Here is a 12,500-nt window from a genome sequence, read left to right on the forward strand (position 1 = left end):
CCTACGGCCACACCACACTGAATGTGCCCGATCTCGGAAGCTAAGCAGGGTCAGGCCTAGTTAGTACCTGGATGGGAGACTGCCTGGGAATACCAGGTGCTGTAGGCTTTTTTGTGCTCCATGATTAGTAATTGCGCAACTTCTCAATTATTTTTCAAATTTGGTATGTTTCCAAAATAATTGTATCCCGTTTTATAGCGGAAATGTTGGACAACATCATGAGGTCTGGAGCTACCTTTTTACATAGAATTAGCATACAGGTAGTGTGTTCATGGGTAATAAATCGACTTTCACATGTAATGCAGTACAGAGAATATTGAGTCCTTCAAGAGGCATGAAAGAAAACCATTATTGTGTTGATTGTTCTCTCCACCTCCCTGCAACAGACACAGGATGGATGAATTAAAGTTATCCTACCAGACATAGGAGTCCTGAATGGGCCCACCAGTCTTATATATCTCGCCTGATCGAGCCTGATCGAGCGATGAGCGTGGTATCATGTTGCAAGTGGCTGCATGGCTTAGCTTACTAAATGCAAATGCATAAGAGTAATATTCTTAGCATTCCTAGAGCCTACGGCCACACCACACTGAATGCACCCGATCTCGTCTGATCTCGGAAGTTAAGCAGTGTCAGGCCTAGTTAGTACCTGGATGGGAGACCGCCTGGGAATACCAGGTGCTGTAGGCTTTTTTGTGCTCCAAGTTCAGGAAGTGAGCCCTTTCTCAATTGCCTTTTAAAACTGCAAGGTCTAGCCGACTAGATGCTTAAAAGTACAACACTCACTAGGCCGAGAGCCTACGGCCACACCACACTGAATGCGCCTGATCTCGTCTGATCTCAGAAGCTAAGCAGTGTCGGGCCTAGTTAGTACCTGGATGGGAGACCGCCTGGGAATACCAGGTGCTGTAGGCTTTTTTGTACTCCAAGTTCAGGAAGTGAGCCATTTCTCAATTGCCTTTCAAAACTGCAAGGTCTAGCCGACTAGATGCTTAAAAGTACAAAACTCACAAGAACCAGAGCCTACGGCCACACCACACTGAATGCGCCCGATCTCGTCTGATCTCGGAAGCTAAGCAGTGTCGGGCCTCGTTAGTACCTGGATGGGAGACCGCCTGGGAATACCAGGTGCTGTAGGCTTTTTTGTGCTCCAAGTTCAGGAAGTGAGCCATTTCTCAATTGCCTTTCAAAACTGCAAGGTCTAGCTGACTAGATGCTTAAAAGTACAAAACTCACTAGGCCCAGAGCCTACGGCCACACCACACTGATTGCGCCCGATCTCGTCTGATCTCGGAAGCTAAGCAGTGTCGGGCCTAGTTAGTACCTGGATGGGAGACCACCTGGGAATACCAGGTGCTGTAGGCTTTTTTGTGCTCCAAGTTCAGGAAGTGAGCCATTTCACAATTGCCTTTCAAAACTGCAAGGTCTAGCCGACTAGATGCTTAAAAGTACAAAACTCACTAGGCCCAGAGCCTACGGCCACACCACACTGAATGTGCCCGATCTCGGAAGCTAAGCAGGGTCAGGCCTAGTTAGTACCTGGATGGGAGACTGCCTGGGAATACCAGGTGCTGTAGGCTTTTTTGTGCTCCATGATTAGTAATTGCGCAACTTCTCAATTATTTTTCAAATTTGGTATGTTTCCAAAATAATTGTATCCCGTTTTATAGCGGAAATGTTGGACAACATCATGAGGGCTGGAGCTACCTTTTTACATAGAATTAGCATACAGGTAGTGTGTTCATGGGTAATAAATCGACTTTCACATGTAATGCAGTACAGAGAATATTGAGTCCTTCAAGAGGCATGAAAGAAAACCATTATTGTGTTGATTGTTCTCTCCACCTCCCTGCAACAGACACAGGATGGATGAATTAAAGTTATCCTACCAGACATAGGAGTCCTGAATGGGCCCACCAGTCTTATATATCTCGCCTGATCGAGCCTGATCGAGCGATGAGCGTGGTATCATGTTGCAAGTGGCTGCATGGCTTAGCTTACTAAATGCAAATGCATAAGAGTAATATTCTTAGCATTCCTAGAGCCTACGGCCACACCACACTGAATGCACCCGATCTCGTCTGATCTCGGAAGTTAAGCAGTGTCAGGCCTAGTTAGTACCTGGATGGGAGACCGCCTGGGAATACCAGGTGCTGTAGGCTTTTTTGTGCTCCAAGTTCAGGAAGTGAGCCCTTTCTCAATTGCCTTTTAAAACTGCAAGGTCTAGCCGACTAGATGCTTAAAAGTACAACACTCACTAGGCCCAGAGCCTACGGCCACACCACACTGAATGCGCCTGATCTCGTCTGATCTCAGAAGCTAAGCAGTGTCGGGCCTAGTTAGTACCTGGATGGGAGACCGCCTGGGAATACCAGGTGCTGTAGGCTTTTTTGTACTCCAAGTTCAGGAAGTGAGCCATTTCTCAATTGCCTTTCAAAACTGCAAGGTCTAGCCGACTAGATGCTTAAAAGTACAAAACTCACTAGGCCCAGAGCCTACGGCCACACCACACTGAATGCGCCCGATCTCGTCTGATCTCGGAAGCTAAGCAGTGTCGGGCCTAGTTAGTACCTGGATGGGAGACCACCTGGGAATACCAGGTGCTGTAGGCTTTTTTGTGCTCCAAGTTCAGGAAGTGAGCCATTTCACAATTGCCTTTCAAAACTGCAAGGTCTAGCCGACTAGATGCTTAAAAGTACAAACTCACTAGGCCCAGAGCCTACGGCCACACCACACTGAATGCGCCCGATCTCGGAAGCTAAGCAGGGTCGGGCCTAGTTAGTACCTGGATGGGAGACTGCCTGGGAATACCAGGTGCTGTAGGCTTTTTTTGTGCTCCATGATTAGTAATTGCGCAACTTCTCAATTATTTTTCAAATTTGGTATGTTTCCAAAATAATTGTATCCCGTTTTATAGCGGAAATGTTGGACAACATCATGAGGGCTGGAGCTACCTTTTTACATAGAATTAGCATACAGGTAGTGTGTTCATGGGTAATAAATCAACTTTCACATGTAATGCAGTACAGAGAATATTGAGTCCTTCAAGAGGCATGAAAGAAAACCATTGTTGTGTTGATTGTTCTCTCCACCTCCCTGCAACAGACACAGGATGGATGAATTAAAGTTATCCTACCAGACATAGGAGTCCTGAATGGGCCCACCAGTCTTATATATCTCGCCTGATCGAGCCTGATCGAGCGATGAGCGTGGTATCATGTTGCAAGTGGCTGCATGGCTTAGCTTACTAAATGCAAATGCATAAGAGTAATATTCTTAGCATTCCTAGAGCCTACGGCCACACCACACTGAATGCACCCGATCTCGACTGATCTCGGAAGTTAAGCAGTGTCAGGCCTAGTTAGTACCTGGATGGGAGACCGCCTGGGAATACCAGGTGCTGTAGGCTTTTTTGTGCTCCAAGTTCAGGAAGTGAGCCCTTTCTCAATTGCCTTTTAAAACTGCAAGGTCTAGCCGACTAGATGCTTAAAAGTACAAAACTCACTAGGCCCAGAGCCTACGGCCACACCACACTGAATGTGCCTGATCTCGTCTGATCTCAGAAGCTAAGCAGTGTCGGGCCTAGTTAGTACCTGGATGGAAGACCGCCTGGGAATACCAGGTGCTGTAGGCTTTTTTGTACTCCAAGTTCAGGAAGTGAGCCATTTCTCAATTGCCTTTCAAAACTGCAAGGTCTAGCCGACTAGATGCTTAAAAGTACAAAACTCACAAGAACCAGAGCCTACGGCCACACCACACTGAATGCGCCCGATCTCGTCTGATCTCGGAAGCTAAGCAGTGTCGGGCCTCGTTAGTACCTGGATGGGAGACCGCCTGGGAATACCAGGTGCTGTAGGCTTTTTTGTGCTCCAAGTTCAGGAAGTGAGCCATTTCTCAATTGCCTTTCAAAACTGCAAGGTCTAGCTGACTAGATGCTTAAAAGTACAAAACTCACTAGGCCCAGAGCCTACGGCCACACCACACTGATTGCGCCCGATCTCGTCTGATCTCGGAAGCTAAGCAGTGTCGGGCCTAGTTAGTACCTGGATGGGAGACCACCTGGGAATACCAGGTGCTGTAGGCTTTTTTGTGCTCCAAGTTCAGGAAGTGAGCCATTTCACAATTGCCTTTCAAAACTGCAAGGTCTAGCCGACTAGATGCTTAAAAGTACAAAACTCACTAGGCCCAGAGCCTACGGCCACACCACACTGAATGTGCCCGATCTCGGAAGCTAAGCAGGGTCAGGCCTAGATAGTACCTGGATGGGAGACTGCCTGGGAATACCAGGTGCTGTAGGCTTTTTTGTGCTCCATGATTAGTAATTGTGCAACTTCTCAATTATTTTTCAAATTTGGTATGTTTCCAAAATAATTGTATCCCGTTTTATAGCGGAAATGTTGGACAACATCATGAGGTCTCGAGCTACCTTTTTACATAGAATTAGCATACAGGTAGTGTGTTCATGGGTAATAAATCGACTTTCACATGTAATGCAGTACAGAGAATATTGAGTCCTTCAAGAGGCATGAAAGAAAACCATTATTGTGTTGATTGTTCTCTCCACCTCCCTGCAACAGACACAGGATGGATGAATTAAAGTTATCCTACCAGACATAGGAGTCCTGAATGGGCCCACCAGTCTTATATATCTCGCCTGATCGAGCCTGATCGAGCGATGAGCGTGGTATCATGTTGCAAGTGGCTGCATGGCTTAGCTTACTAAATGCAAATGCATAAGAGTAATATTCTTAGCATTCCTAGAGCCTACGGCCACACCACACTGAATGCACCCGATCTCGTCTGATCTCGGAAGTTAAGCAGTGTCAGGCCTAGTTAGTACCTGGATGGGAGACCGCCTGGGAATACCAGGTGCTGTAGGCTTTTTTGTGCTCCAAGTTCAGGAAGTGAGCCCTTTCTCAATTGCCTTTTAAAACTGCAAGGTCTAGCCGACTAGATGCTTAAAAGTACAACACTCACTAGGCCCAGAGCCTACGGCCACACCACACTGAATGCGCCCGATCTCGTCTGATCTCGGAAGCTAAGCAGTGTCGGGCCTAGTTAGTACCTGGATGGGAGACCACCTGGGAATACCAGGTGCTGTAGGCTTTTTTGTGCTCCAAGTTCAGGAAGTGAGCCATTTCACAATTGCCTTTCAAAACTGCAAGGTCTAGCCGACTAGATGCTTAAAAGTACAAACTCACTAGACCCAGAGCCTACGGCCACACCACACTGAATGCGCCCGATCTCGGAAGCTAAGCAGGGTCGGGCCTAGTTAGTACCTGGATGGGAGACTGCCTGGGAATACCAGGTGCTGTAGGCTTTTTTTGTGCTCCATGATTAGTAATTGCGCAACTTCTCAATTATTTTTCAAATTTGGTATGTTTCCAAAATAATTGTATCCCGTTTTATAGCGGAAATGTTGGACAACATCATGAGGGCTGGAGCTACCTTTTTACATAGAATTAGCATACAGGTAGTGTGTTCATGGGTAATAAATCAACTTTCACATGTAATGCAGTACAGAGAATATTGAGTCCTTCAAGAGGCATGAAAGAAAACCATTGTTGTGTTGATTGTTCTCTCCACCTCCCTGCAACAGACACAGGATGGATGAATTAAAGTTATCCTACCAGACATAGGAGTCCTGAATGGGCCCACCAGTCTTATATATCTCGCCTGATCGAGCCTGATCGAGCGATGAGCGTGGTATCATGTTGCAAGTGGCTGCATGGCTTAGCTTACTAAATGCAAATGCATAAGAGTAATATTCTTAGCATTCCTAGAGCCTACGGCCACACCACACTGAATGCACCCGATCTCGACTGATCTCGGAAGTTAAGCAGTGTCAGGCCTAGTTAGTACCTGGATGGGAGACCGCCTGGGAATACCAGGTGCTGTAGGCTTTTTTGTGCTCCAAGTTCAGGAAGTGAGCCCTTTCTCAATTGCCTTTTAAAACTGCAAGGTCTAGCCGACTAGATGCTTAAAAGTACAAAACTCACTAGGCCCAGAGCCTACGGCCACACCACACTGAATGTGCCTGATCTCGTCTGATCTCAGAAGCTAAGCAGTGTCGGGCCTAGTTAGTACCTGGATGGAAGACCGCCTGGGAATACCAGGTGCTGTAGGCTTTTTTGTACTCCAAGTTCAGGAAGTGAGCCATTTCTCAATTGCCTTTCAAAACTGCAAGGTCTAGCCGACTAGATGCTTAAAAGTACAAAACTCACAAGAACCAGAGCCTACGGCCACACCACACTGAATGCGCCCGATCTCGTCTGATCTCGGAAGCTAAGCAGTGTCGGGCCTCGTTAGTACCTGGATGGGAGACCGCCTGGGAATACCAGGTGCTGTAGGCTTTTTTGTGCTCCAAGTTCAGGAAGTGAGCCATTTCTCAATTGCCTTTCAAAACTGCAAGGTCTAGCTGACTAGATGCTTAAAAGTACAAAACTCACTAGGCCCAGAGCCTACGGCCACACCACACTGATTGCGCCCGATCTCGTCTGATCTCGGAAGCTAAGCAGTGTCGGGCCTAGTTAGTACCTGGATGGGAGACCACCTGGGAATACCAGGTGCTGTAGGCTTTTTTGTGCTCCAAGTTCAGGAAGTGAGCCATTTCACAATTGCCTTTCAAAACTGCAAGGTCTAGCCGACTAGATGCTTAAAAGTACAAAACTCACTAGGCCCAGAGCCTACGGCCACACCACACTGAATGTGCCCGATCTCGGAAGCTAAGCAGGGTCAGGCCTAGATAGTACCTGGATGGGAGACTGCCTGGGAATACCAGGTGCTGTAGGCTTTTTTGTGCTCCATGATTAGTAATTGTGCAACTTCTCAATTATTTTTCAAATTTGGTATGTTTCCAAAATAATTGTATCCCGTTTTATAGCGGAAATGTTGGACAACATCATGAGGTCTCGAGCTACCTTTTTACATAGAATTAGCATACAGGTAGTGTGTTCATGGGTAATAAATCGACTTTCACATGTAATGCAGTACAGAGAATATTGAGTCCTTCAAGAGGCATGAAAGAAAACCATTATTGTGTTGATTGTTCTCTCCACCTCCCTGCAACAGACACAGGATGGATGAATTAAAGTTATCCTACCAGACATAGGAGTCCTGAATGGGCCCACCAGTCTTATATATCTCGCCTGATCGAGCCTGATCGAGCGATGAGCGTGGTATCATGTTGCAAGTGGCTGCATGGCTTAGCTTACTAAATGCAAATGCATAAGAGTAATATTCTTAGCATTCCTAGAGCCTACGGCCACACCACACTGAATGCACCCGATCTCGTCTGATCTCGGAAGTTAAGCAGTGTCAGGCCTAGTTAGTACCTGGATGGGAGACCGCCTGGGAATACCAGGTGCTGTAGGCTTTTTTGTGCTCCAAGTTCAGGAAGTGAGCCCTTTCTCAATTGCCTTTTAAAACTGCAAGGTCTAGCCGACTAGATGCTTAAAAGTACAACACTCACTAGGCCCAGAGCCTACGGCCACACCACACTGAATGCGCCCGATCTCGTCTGATCTCGGAAGCTAAGCAGTGTCGGGCCTAGTTAGTACCTGGATGGGAGACCACCTGGGAATACCAGGTGCTGTAGGCTTTTTTGTGCTCCAAGTTCAGGAAGTGAGCCATTTCACAATTGCCTTTCAAAACTGCAAGGTCTAGCCGACTAGATGCTTAAAAGTACAAACTCACTAGACCCAGAGCCTACGGCCACACCACACTGAATGCGCCCGATCTCGGAAGCTAAGCAGGGTCGGGCCTAGTTAGTACCTGGATGGGAGACTGCCTGGGAATACCAGGTGCTGTAGGCTTTTTTTGTGCTCCATGATTAGTAATTGCGCAACTTCTCAATTATTTTTCAAATTTGGTATGTTTCCAAAATAATTGTATCCCGTTTTATAGCGGAAATGTTGGACAACATCATGAGGGCTGGAGCTACCTTTTTACATAGAATTAGCATACAGGTAGTGTGTTCATGGGTAATAAATCAACTTTCACATGTAATGCAGTACAGAGAATATTGAGTCCTTCAAGAGGCATGAAAGAAAACCATTATTGTGTTGATTGTTCTCTCCACCTCCCTGCAACAGACACAGGATGGATGAATTAAAGTTATCCTACCAGACATAGGAGTCCTGAATGGGCCCACCAGTCTTATATATCTCGCCTGATCGAGCCTGATCGAGCGATGAGCGTGGTATCATGTTGCAAGTGGCTGCATGGCTTAGCTTACTAAATGCAAATGCATAAGAGTAATATTCTTAGCATTCCTAGAGCCTACGGCCACACCACACTGAATGCACCCGATCTCGACTGATCTCGGAAGTTAAGCAGTGTCAGGCCTAGTTAGTACCTGGATGGGAGACCGCCTGGGAATACCAGGTGCTGTAGGCTTTTTTGTGCTCCAAGTTCAGGAAGTGAGCCCTTTCTCAATTGCCTTTTAAAACTGCAAGGTCTAGCCGACTAGATGCTTAAAAGTACAAAACTCACTAGGCCCAGAGCCTACGGCCACACCACACTGAATGTGCCTGATCTCGTCTGATCTCAGAAGCTAAGCAGTGTCGGGCCTAGTTAGTACCTGGATGGAAGACCGCCTGGGAATACCAGGTGCTGTAGGCTTTTTTGTACTCCAAGTTCAGGAAGTGAGCCATTTCTCAATTGCCTTTCAAAACTGCAAGGTCTAGCCGACTAGATGCTTAAAAGTACAAAACTCACAAGGACCAGAGCCTACGGCCACACCACACTGAATGCGCCCGATCTCGTCTGATCTCGGAAGCTAAGCAGTGTCGGGCCTCGTTAGTACCTGGATGGGAGACCGCCTGGGAATACCAGGTGCTGTAGGCTTTTTTGTGCTCCAAGTTCAGGAAGTGAGCCATTTCTCAATTGCCTTTCAAAACTGCAAGGTCTAGCTGACTAGATGCTTAAAAGTACAAAACTCACTAGGCCCAGAGCCTACGGCCACACCACACTGATTGCGCCCGATCTCGTCTGATCTCGGAAGCTAAGCAGTGTCGGGCCTAGTTAGTACCTGGATGGGAGACCACCTGGGAATACCAGGTGCTGTAGGCTTTTTTGTGCTCCAAGTTCAGGAAGTGAGCCATTTCACAATTGCCTTTCAAAACTGCAAGGTCTAGCCGACTAGATGCTTAAAAGTACAAAACTCACTAGGCCCAGAGCCTACGGCCACACCACACTGAATGTGCCCGATCTCGGAAGCTAAGCAGGGTCAGGCCTAGTTAGTACCTGGATGGGAGACTGCCTGGGAATACCAGGTGCTGTAGGCTTTTTTGTGCTCCATGATTAGTAATTGCGCAACTTCTCAATTATTTTTCAAATTTGGTATGTTTCCAAAATAATTGTATCCCGTTTTATAGCGGAAATGTTGGACAACATCATGAGGGCTGGAGCTACCTTTTTACATAGAATTAGCATACAGGTAGTGTGTTCATGGGTAATAAATCGACTTTCACATGTAATGCAGTACAGAGAATATTGAGTCCTTCAAGAGGCATGAAAGAAAACCATTATTGTGTTGATTGTTCTCTCCACCTCCCTGCAACAGACACAGGATGGATGAATTAAAGTTATCCTACCAGACATAGGAGTCCTGAATGGGCCCACCAGTCTTATATATCTCGCCTGATCGAGCCTGATCGAGCGATGAGCGTGGTATCATGTTGCAAGTGGCTGCATGGCTTAGCTTACTAAATGCAAATGCATAAGAGTAATATTCTTAGCATTCCTAGAGCCTACGGCCACACCACACTGAATGCACCCGATCTCGTCTGATCTCGGAAGTTAAGCAGTGTCAGGCCTAGTTACTACCTGGATGGGAGACCGCCTGGGAATACCAGGTGCTGTAGGCTTTTTTGTGCTCCAAGTTCAGGAAGTGAGCCCTTTCTCAATTGCCTTTTAAAACTGCAAGGTCTAGCCGACTAGATGCTTAAAAGTACAACACTCACTAGGCCCAGAGCCTACGGCCACACCACACTGAATGCGCCTGATCTCATCTGATCTCAGAAGCTAAGCAGTGTCGGGCCTAGTTAGTACCTGGATGGGAGACCGCCTGGGAATACCAGGTGCTGTAGGCTTTTTTGTACTCCAAGTTCAGGAAGTGAGCCATTTCTCAATTGCCTTTCAAAACTGCAAGGTCTAGCCGACTAGATGCTTAAAAGTACAAAACTCACTAGGCCCAGAGCCTACGGCCACACCACACTGAATGCGCCTGATCTCGGAAGCTAAGCAGTGTCGGGCCTAGTTAGTACCTGGATGGGAGACCACCTGGGAATACCAGGTGCTGTAGGCTTTTTTGTGCTCCAAGTTCAGGAAGTGAGCCATTTCACAATTGCCTTTCAAAACTGCAAGGTCTAGCCGACTAGATGCTTAAAAGTACAAACTCACTAGGCCCAGAGCCTACGGCCACACCACACTGAATAATGCACCCGATCTCGGAAGCTAAGCAGGGTCGGGCCTAGTTAGTACCTGGATGGGAGACTGCCTGGGAATACCAGGTGCTGTAGGCTTTTTTTGTGCTCCATGATTAGTAATTGCGCAACTTCTCAATTATTTTTCAAATTTGGTATGTTTCCAAAATAATTGTATCCCGTTTTATAGCGGAAATGTTGGACAACATCATGAGGGCTGGAGCTACCTTTTTACATAGAATTAGCATACAGGTAGTGTGTTCATGGGTAATAAATCAACTTTCACATGTAATGCAGTACAGAGAATATTGAGTCCTTCAAGAGGCATGAAAGAAAACCATTATTGTGTTGATTGTTCTCTCCACCTCCCTGCAACAGACACAGGATGGATGAATTAAAGTTATCCTACCAGACATAGGAGTCCTGAATTGGCCCACCAGTCTTATATATCTCGCCTGATCGAGCCTGATCGAGCGATGAGCGTGGTATCATGTTGCAAGTGGCTGCATGGCTTAGCTTACTAAATGCAAATGCATAAGAGTAATATTCTTAGCATTCCTAGAGCCTACGGCCACACCACACTGAATGCACCCGATCTCGACTGATCTCGGAAGTTAAGCAGTGTCAGGCCTAGTTAGTACCTGGATGGGAGACCGCCTGGGAATACCAGGTGCTGTAGGCTTTTTTGTGCTCCAAGTTCAGGAAGTGAGCCCTTTCTCAATTGCCTTTTAAAACTGCAAGGTCTAGCCGACTAGATGCTTAAAAGTACAAAACTCACTAGGCCCAGAGCCTACGGCCACACCACACTGAATGTGCCTGATCTCGTCTGATCTCAGAAGCTAAGCAGTGTCGGGCCTAGTTAGTACCTGGATGGAAGACCGCCTGGGAATACCAGGTGCTGTAGGCTTTTTTGTACTCCAAGTTCAGGAAGTGAGCCATTTCTCAATTGCCTTTCAAAACTGCAAGGTCTAGCCGACTAGATGCTTAAAAGTACAAAACTCACAAGAACCAGAGCCTACGGCCACACCACACTGAATGCGCCCGATCTCGTCTGATCTCGGAAGCTAAGCAGTGTCGGGCCTCGTTAGTACCTGGATGGGAGACCGCCTGGGAATACCAGGTGCTGTAGGCTTTTTTGTGCTCCAAGTTCAGGAAGTGAGCCATTTCTCAATTGCCTTTCAAAACTGCAAGGTCTAGCTGACTAGATGCTTAAAAGTACAAAACTCACTAGGCCCAGAGCCTACGGCCACACCACACTGATTGCGCCCGATCTCGTCTGATCTCGGAAGCTAAGCAGTGTCGGGCCTAGTTAGTACCTGGATGGGAGACCACCTGGGAATACCAGGTGCTGTAGGCTTTTTTGTGCTCCAAGTTCAGGAAGTGAGCCATTTCACAATTGCCTTTCAAAACTGCAAGGTCTAGCCGACTAGATGCTTAAAAGTACAAAACTCACTAGGCCCAGAGCCTACGGCCACACCACACTGAATGTGCCCGATCTCGGAAGCTAAGCAGGGTCAGGCCTAGTTAGTACCTGGATGGGAGACTGCCTGGGAATACCAGGTGCTGTAGGCTTTTTTGTGCTCCATGATTAGTAATTGCGCAACTTCTCAATTATTTTTCAAATTTGGTATGTTTCCAAAATAATTGTATCCCGTTTTATAGCGGAAATGTTGGACAACATCATGAGGGCTGGAGCTACCTTTTTACATAGAATTAGCATACAGGTAGTGTGTTCATGGGTAATCGACTTTCACATGTAATGCAGTACAGAGAATATTGAGTCCTTCAAGAGGCATGAAAGAAAACCATTATTGTGTTGATTGTTCTCTCCACCTCCCTGCAACAGACACAGGATGGATGAATTAAAGTTATCCTACCAGACATAGGAGTCCTGAATGGGCCCACCAGTCTTATATATCTCGCCTGATCGAGCGATGAGCGTGGTATCATGTTGCAAGTGGCTGCATGGCTTAGCTTACTAAATGCAAATGCATAAGAGTAATATTCTTAGCATTCCTAGAGCCTACGGTCTCACCACACTGAATGCACCCGATCTCGACTGATCTCGGAAGT

At 46.8% G+C, this 12,500-nt stretch overlaps 30 non-coding genes and 11 pseudogenes across 30 annotated transcripts in view; all 41 read left to right on the forward strand.

Moving 5' to 3' along the window:
* The window catches only part of LOC138546397 (5S ribosomal RNA), a 109-nt pseudogene extending 1 nt beyond the window's left edge, over positions 1-108 (forward strand).
* A 463-nt stretch (positions 109-571) lies between these two features.
* Positions 572-690, forward strand: LOC138549037 (5S ribosomal RNA). Its single transcript, XR_011292825.1, has one exon. It is a non-coding gene; the product is annotated as a 5S ribosomal RNA (ribosomal RNA).
* A 106-nt stretch (positions 691-796) lies between these two features.
* On the forward strand, positions 797-915 carry LOC138541676 (5S ribosomal RNA). The gene has a single exon (XR_011289677.1). It is a non-coding gene; the product is annotated as a 5S ribosomal RNA (ribosomal RNA).
* Positions 916-1,021: 106 nt separating this feature from the next.
* LOC138550236 (5S ribosomal RNA) lies at positions 1,022-1,140 on the forward strand. The gene has a single exon (XR_011293993.1). It is a non-coding gene; the product is annotated as a 5S ribosomal RNA (ribosomal RNA).
* Positions 1,141-1,246: 106 nt separating this feature from the next.
* LOC138547932 (5S ribosomal RNA) lies at positions 1,247-1,365 on the forward strand. The gene has a single exon (XR_011291756.1). It is a non-coding gene; the product is annotated as a 5S ribosomal RNA (ribosomal RNA).
* A 106-nt stretch (positions 1,366-1,471) lies between these two features.
* LOC138546398 (5S ribosomal RNA) lies at positions 1,472-1,580 on the forward strand (annotated as a pseudogene).
* A 463-nt stretch (positions 1,581-2,043) lies between these two features.
* Positions 2,044-2,162, forward strand: LOC138549038 (5S ribosomal RNA). Its single transcript, XR_011292826.1, has one exon. It is a non-coding gene; the product is annotated as a 5S ribosomal RNA (ribosomal RNA).
* A 106-nt stretch (positions 2,163-2,268) lies between these two features.
* LOC138541687 (5S ribosomal RNA) lies at positions 2,269-2,387 on the forward strand. The gene has a single exon (XR_011289688.1). It is a non-coding gene; the product is annotated as a 5S ribosomal RNA (ribosomal RNA).
* A 106-nt stretch (positions 2,388-2,493) lies between these two features.
* Positions 2,494-2,612, forward strand: LOC138549258 (5S ribosomal RNA). The gene has a single exon (XR_011293042.1). It is a non-coding gene; the product is annotated as a 5S ribosomal RNA (ribosomal RNA).
* A 105-nt stretch (positions 2,613-2,717) lies between these two features.
* On the forward strand, positions 2,718-2,826 carry LOC138543516 (5S ribosomal RNA; annotated as a pseudogene).
* A 464-nt stretch (positions 2,827-3,290) lies between these two features.
* LOC138538681 (5S ribosomal RNA) lies at positions 3,291-3,409 on the forward strand. Its single transcript, XR_011286771.1, has one exon. It is a non-coding gene; the product is annotated as a 5S ribosomal RNA (ribosomal RNA).
* A 106-nt stretch (positions 3,410-3,515) lies between these two features.
* On the forward strand, positions 3,516-3,634 carry LOC138539885 (5S ribosomal RNA). The gene has a single exon (XR_011287946.1). It is a non-coding gene; the product is annotated as a 5S ribosomal RNA (ribosomal RNA).
* A 106-nt stretch (positions 3,635-3,740) lies between these two features.
* Positions 3,741-3,859, forward strand: LOC138550237 (5S ribosomal RNA). The gene has a single exon (XR_011293994.1). It is a non-coding gene; the product is annotated as a 5S ribosomal RNA (ribosomal RNA).
* A 106-nt stretch (positions 3,860-3,965) lies between these two features.
* Positions 3,966-4,084, forward strand: LOC138547933 (5S ribosomal RNA). The gene has a single exon (XR_011291757.1). It is a non-coding gene; the product is annotated as a 5S ribosomal RNA (ribosomal RNA).
* Positions 4,085-4,190: 106 nt separating this feature from the next.
* On the forward strand, positions 4,191-4,299 carry LOC138546669 (5S ribosomal RNA; annotated as a pseudogene).
* A 463-nt stretch (positions 4,300-4,762) lies between these two features.
* Positions 4,763-4,881, forward strand: LOC138549039 (5S ribosomal RNA). Its single transcript, XR_011292827.1, has one exon. It is a non-coding gene; the product is annotated as a 5S ribosomal RNA (ribosomal RNA).
* Positions 4,882-4,987: 106 nt separating this feature from the next.
* Positions 4,988-5,106, forward strand: LOC138549269 (5S ribosomal RNA). Its single transcript, XR_011293053.1, has one exon. It is a non-coding gene; the product is annotated as a 5S ribosomal RNA (ribosomal RNA).
* Positions 5,107-5,211: 105 nt separating this feature from the next.
* On the forward strand, positions 5,212-5,320 carry LOC138543517 (5S ribosomal RNA; annotated as a pseudogene).
* A 464-nt stretch (positions 5,321-5,784) lies between these two features.
* Positions 5,785-5,903, forward strand: LOC138538682 (5S ribosomal RNA). The gene has a single exon (XR_011286772.1). It is a non-coding gene; the product is annotated as a 5S ribosomal RNA (ribosomal RNA).
* Positions 5,904-6,009: 106 nt separating this feature from the next.
* Positions 6,010-6,128, forward strand: LOC138539886 (5S ribosomal RNA). The gene has a single exon (XR_011287947.1). It is a non-coding gene; the product is annotated as a 5S ribosomal RNA (ribosomal RNA).
* Positions 6,129-6,234: 106 nt separating this feature from the next.
* On the forward strand, positions 6,235-6,353 carry LOC138550238 (5S ribosomal RNA). Its single transcript, XR_011293995.1, has one exon. It is a non-coding gene; the product is annotated as a 5S ribosomal RNA (ribosomal RNA).
* A 106-nt stretch (positions 6,354-6,459) lies between these two features.
* On the forward strand, positions 6,460-6,578 carry LOC138547934 (5S ribosomal RNA). Its single transcript, XR_011291758.1, has one exon. It is a non-coding gene; the product is annotated as a 5S ribosomal RNA (ribosomal RNA).
* A 106-nt stretch (positions 6,579-6,684) lies between these two features.
* On the forward strand, positions 6,685-6,793 carry LOC138546671 (5S ribosomal RNA; annotated as a pseudogene).
* Positions 6,794-7,256: 463 nt separating this feature from the next.
* LOC138549040 (5S ribosomal RNA) lies at positions 7,257-7,375 on the forward strand. The gene has a single exon (XR_011292828.1). It is a non-coding gene; the product is annotated as a 5S ribosomal RNA (ribosomal RNA).
* A 106-nt stretch (positions 7,376-7,481) lies between these two features.
* Positions 7,482-7,600, forward strand: LOC138549281 (5S ribosomal RNA). Its single transcript, XR_011293064.1, has one exon. It is a non-coding gene; the product is annotated as a 5S ribosomal RNA (ribosomal RNA).
* A 105-nt stretch (positions 7,601-7,705) lies between these two features.
* On the forward strand, positions 7,706-7,814 carry LOC138543518 (5S ribosomal RNA; annotated as a pseudogene).
* Positions 7,815-8,278: 464 nt separating this feature from the next.
* On the forward strand, positions 8,279-8,397 carry LOC138538683 (5S ribosomal RNA). Its single transcript, XR_011286773.1, has one exon. It is a non-coding gene; the product is annotated as a 5S ribosomal RNA (ribosomal RNA).
* A 106-nt stretch (positions 8,398-8,503) lies between these two features.
* On the forward strand, positions 8,504-8,622 carry LOC138539887 (5S ribosomal RNA). Its single transcript, XR_011287948.1, has one exon. It is a non-coding gene; the product is annotated as a 5S ribosomal RNA (ribosomal RNA).
* Positions 8,623-8,728: 106 nt separating this feature from the next.
* Positions 8,729-8,847, forward strand: LOC138550239 (5S ribosomal RNA). Its single transcript, XR_011293996.1, has one exon. It is a non-coding gene; the product is annotated as a 5S ribosomal RNA (ribosomal RNA).
* Positions 8,848-8,953: 106 nt separating this feature from the next.
* Positions 8,954-9,072, forward strand: LOC138547936 (5S ribosomal RNA). Its single transcript, XR_011291760.1, has one exon. It is a non-coding gene; the product is annotated as a 5S ribosomal RNA (ribosomal RNA).
* Positions 9,073-9,178: 106 nt separating this feature from the next.
* LOC138546400 (5S ribosomal RNA) lies at positions 9,179-9,287 on the forward strand (annotated as a pseudogene).
* Positions 9,288-9,750: 463 nt separating this feature from the next.
* LOC138540630 (5S ribosomal RNA) lies at positions 9,751-9,869 on the forward strand. The gene has a single exon (XR_011288671.1). It is a non-coding gene; the product is annotated as a 5S ribosomal RNA (ribosomal RNA).
* A 106-nt stretch (positions 9,870-9,975) lies between these two features.
* On the forward strand, positions 9,976-10,094 carry LOC138550901 (5S ribosomal RNA). Its single transcript, XR_011294643.1, has one exon. It is a non-coding gene; the product is annotated as a 5S ribosomal RNA (ribosomal RNA).
* A 106-nt stretch (positions 10,095-10,200) lies between these two features.
* LOC138542740 (5S ribosomal RNA) lies at positions 10,201-10,309 on the forward strand (annotated as a pseudogene).
* A 105-nt stretch (positions 10,310-10,414) lies between these two features.
* Positions 10,415-10,526, forward strand: LOC138545547 (5S ribosomal RNA; annotated as a pseudogene).
* A 464-nt stretch (positions 10,527-10,990) lies between these two features.
* On the forward strand, positions 10,991-11,109 carry LOC138538684 (5S ribosomal RNA). The gene has a single exon (XR_011286774.1). It is a non-coding gene; the product is annotated as a 5S ribosomal RNA (ribosomal RNA).
* A 106-nt stretch (positions 11,110-11,215) lies between these two features.
* LOC138539888 (5S ribosomal RNA) lies at positions 11,216-11,334 on the forward strand. The gene has a single exon (XR_011287949.1). It is a non-coding gene; the product is annotated as a 5S ribosomal RNA (ribosomal RNA).
* A 106-nt stretch (positions 11,335-11,440) lies between these two features.
* Positions 11,441-11,559, forward strand: LOC138550240 (5S ribosomal RNA). The gene has a single exon (XR_011293997.1). It is a non-coding gene; the product is annotated as a 5S ribosomal RNA (ribosomal RNA).
* Positions 11,560-11,665: 106 nt separating this feature from the next.
* Positions 11,666-11,784, forward strand: LOC138547937 (5S ribosomal RNA). Its single transcript, XR_011291761.1, has one exon. It is a non-coding gene; the product is annotated as a 5S ribosomal RNA (ribosomal RNA).
* A 106-nt stretch (positions 11,785-11,890) lies between these two features.
* LOC138546401 (5S ribosomal RNA) lies at positions 11,891-11,999 on the forward strand (annotated as a pseudogene).
* A 449-nt stretch (positions 12,000-12,448) lies between these two features.
* Positions 12,449-12,500, forward strand: part of LOC138542100 (5S ribosomal RNA) — a 119-nt gene continuing 67 nt past the window's right edge. Inside the window, exon 1 of the ribosomal RNA XR_011290088.1 lies at positions 12,449-12,500. This exon is cut by the window's right edge and continues 67 nt beyond it. This is a non-coding gene — a ribosomal RNA (5S ribosomal RNA).

Source organism: Ambystoma mexicanum, unplaced genomic scaffold, assembly GCF_040938575.1.
Source record: "Ambystoma mexicanum isolate Mex_15411 unplaced genomic scaffold, UKY_AmexF1_1 Mex_scaf10, whole genome shotgun sequence".
In the NCBI taxonomy this organism is placed as follows: Eukaryota; Metazoa; Chordata; class Amphibia; order Caudata; family Ambystomatidae; genus Ambystoma; species Ambystoma mexicanum.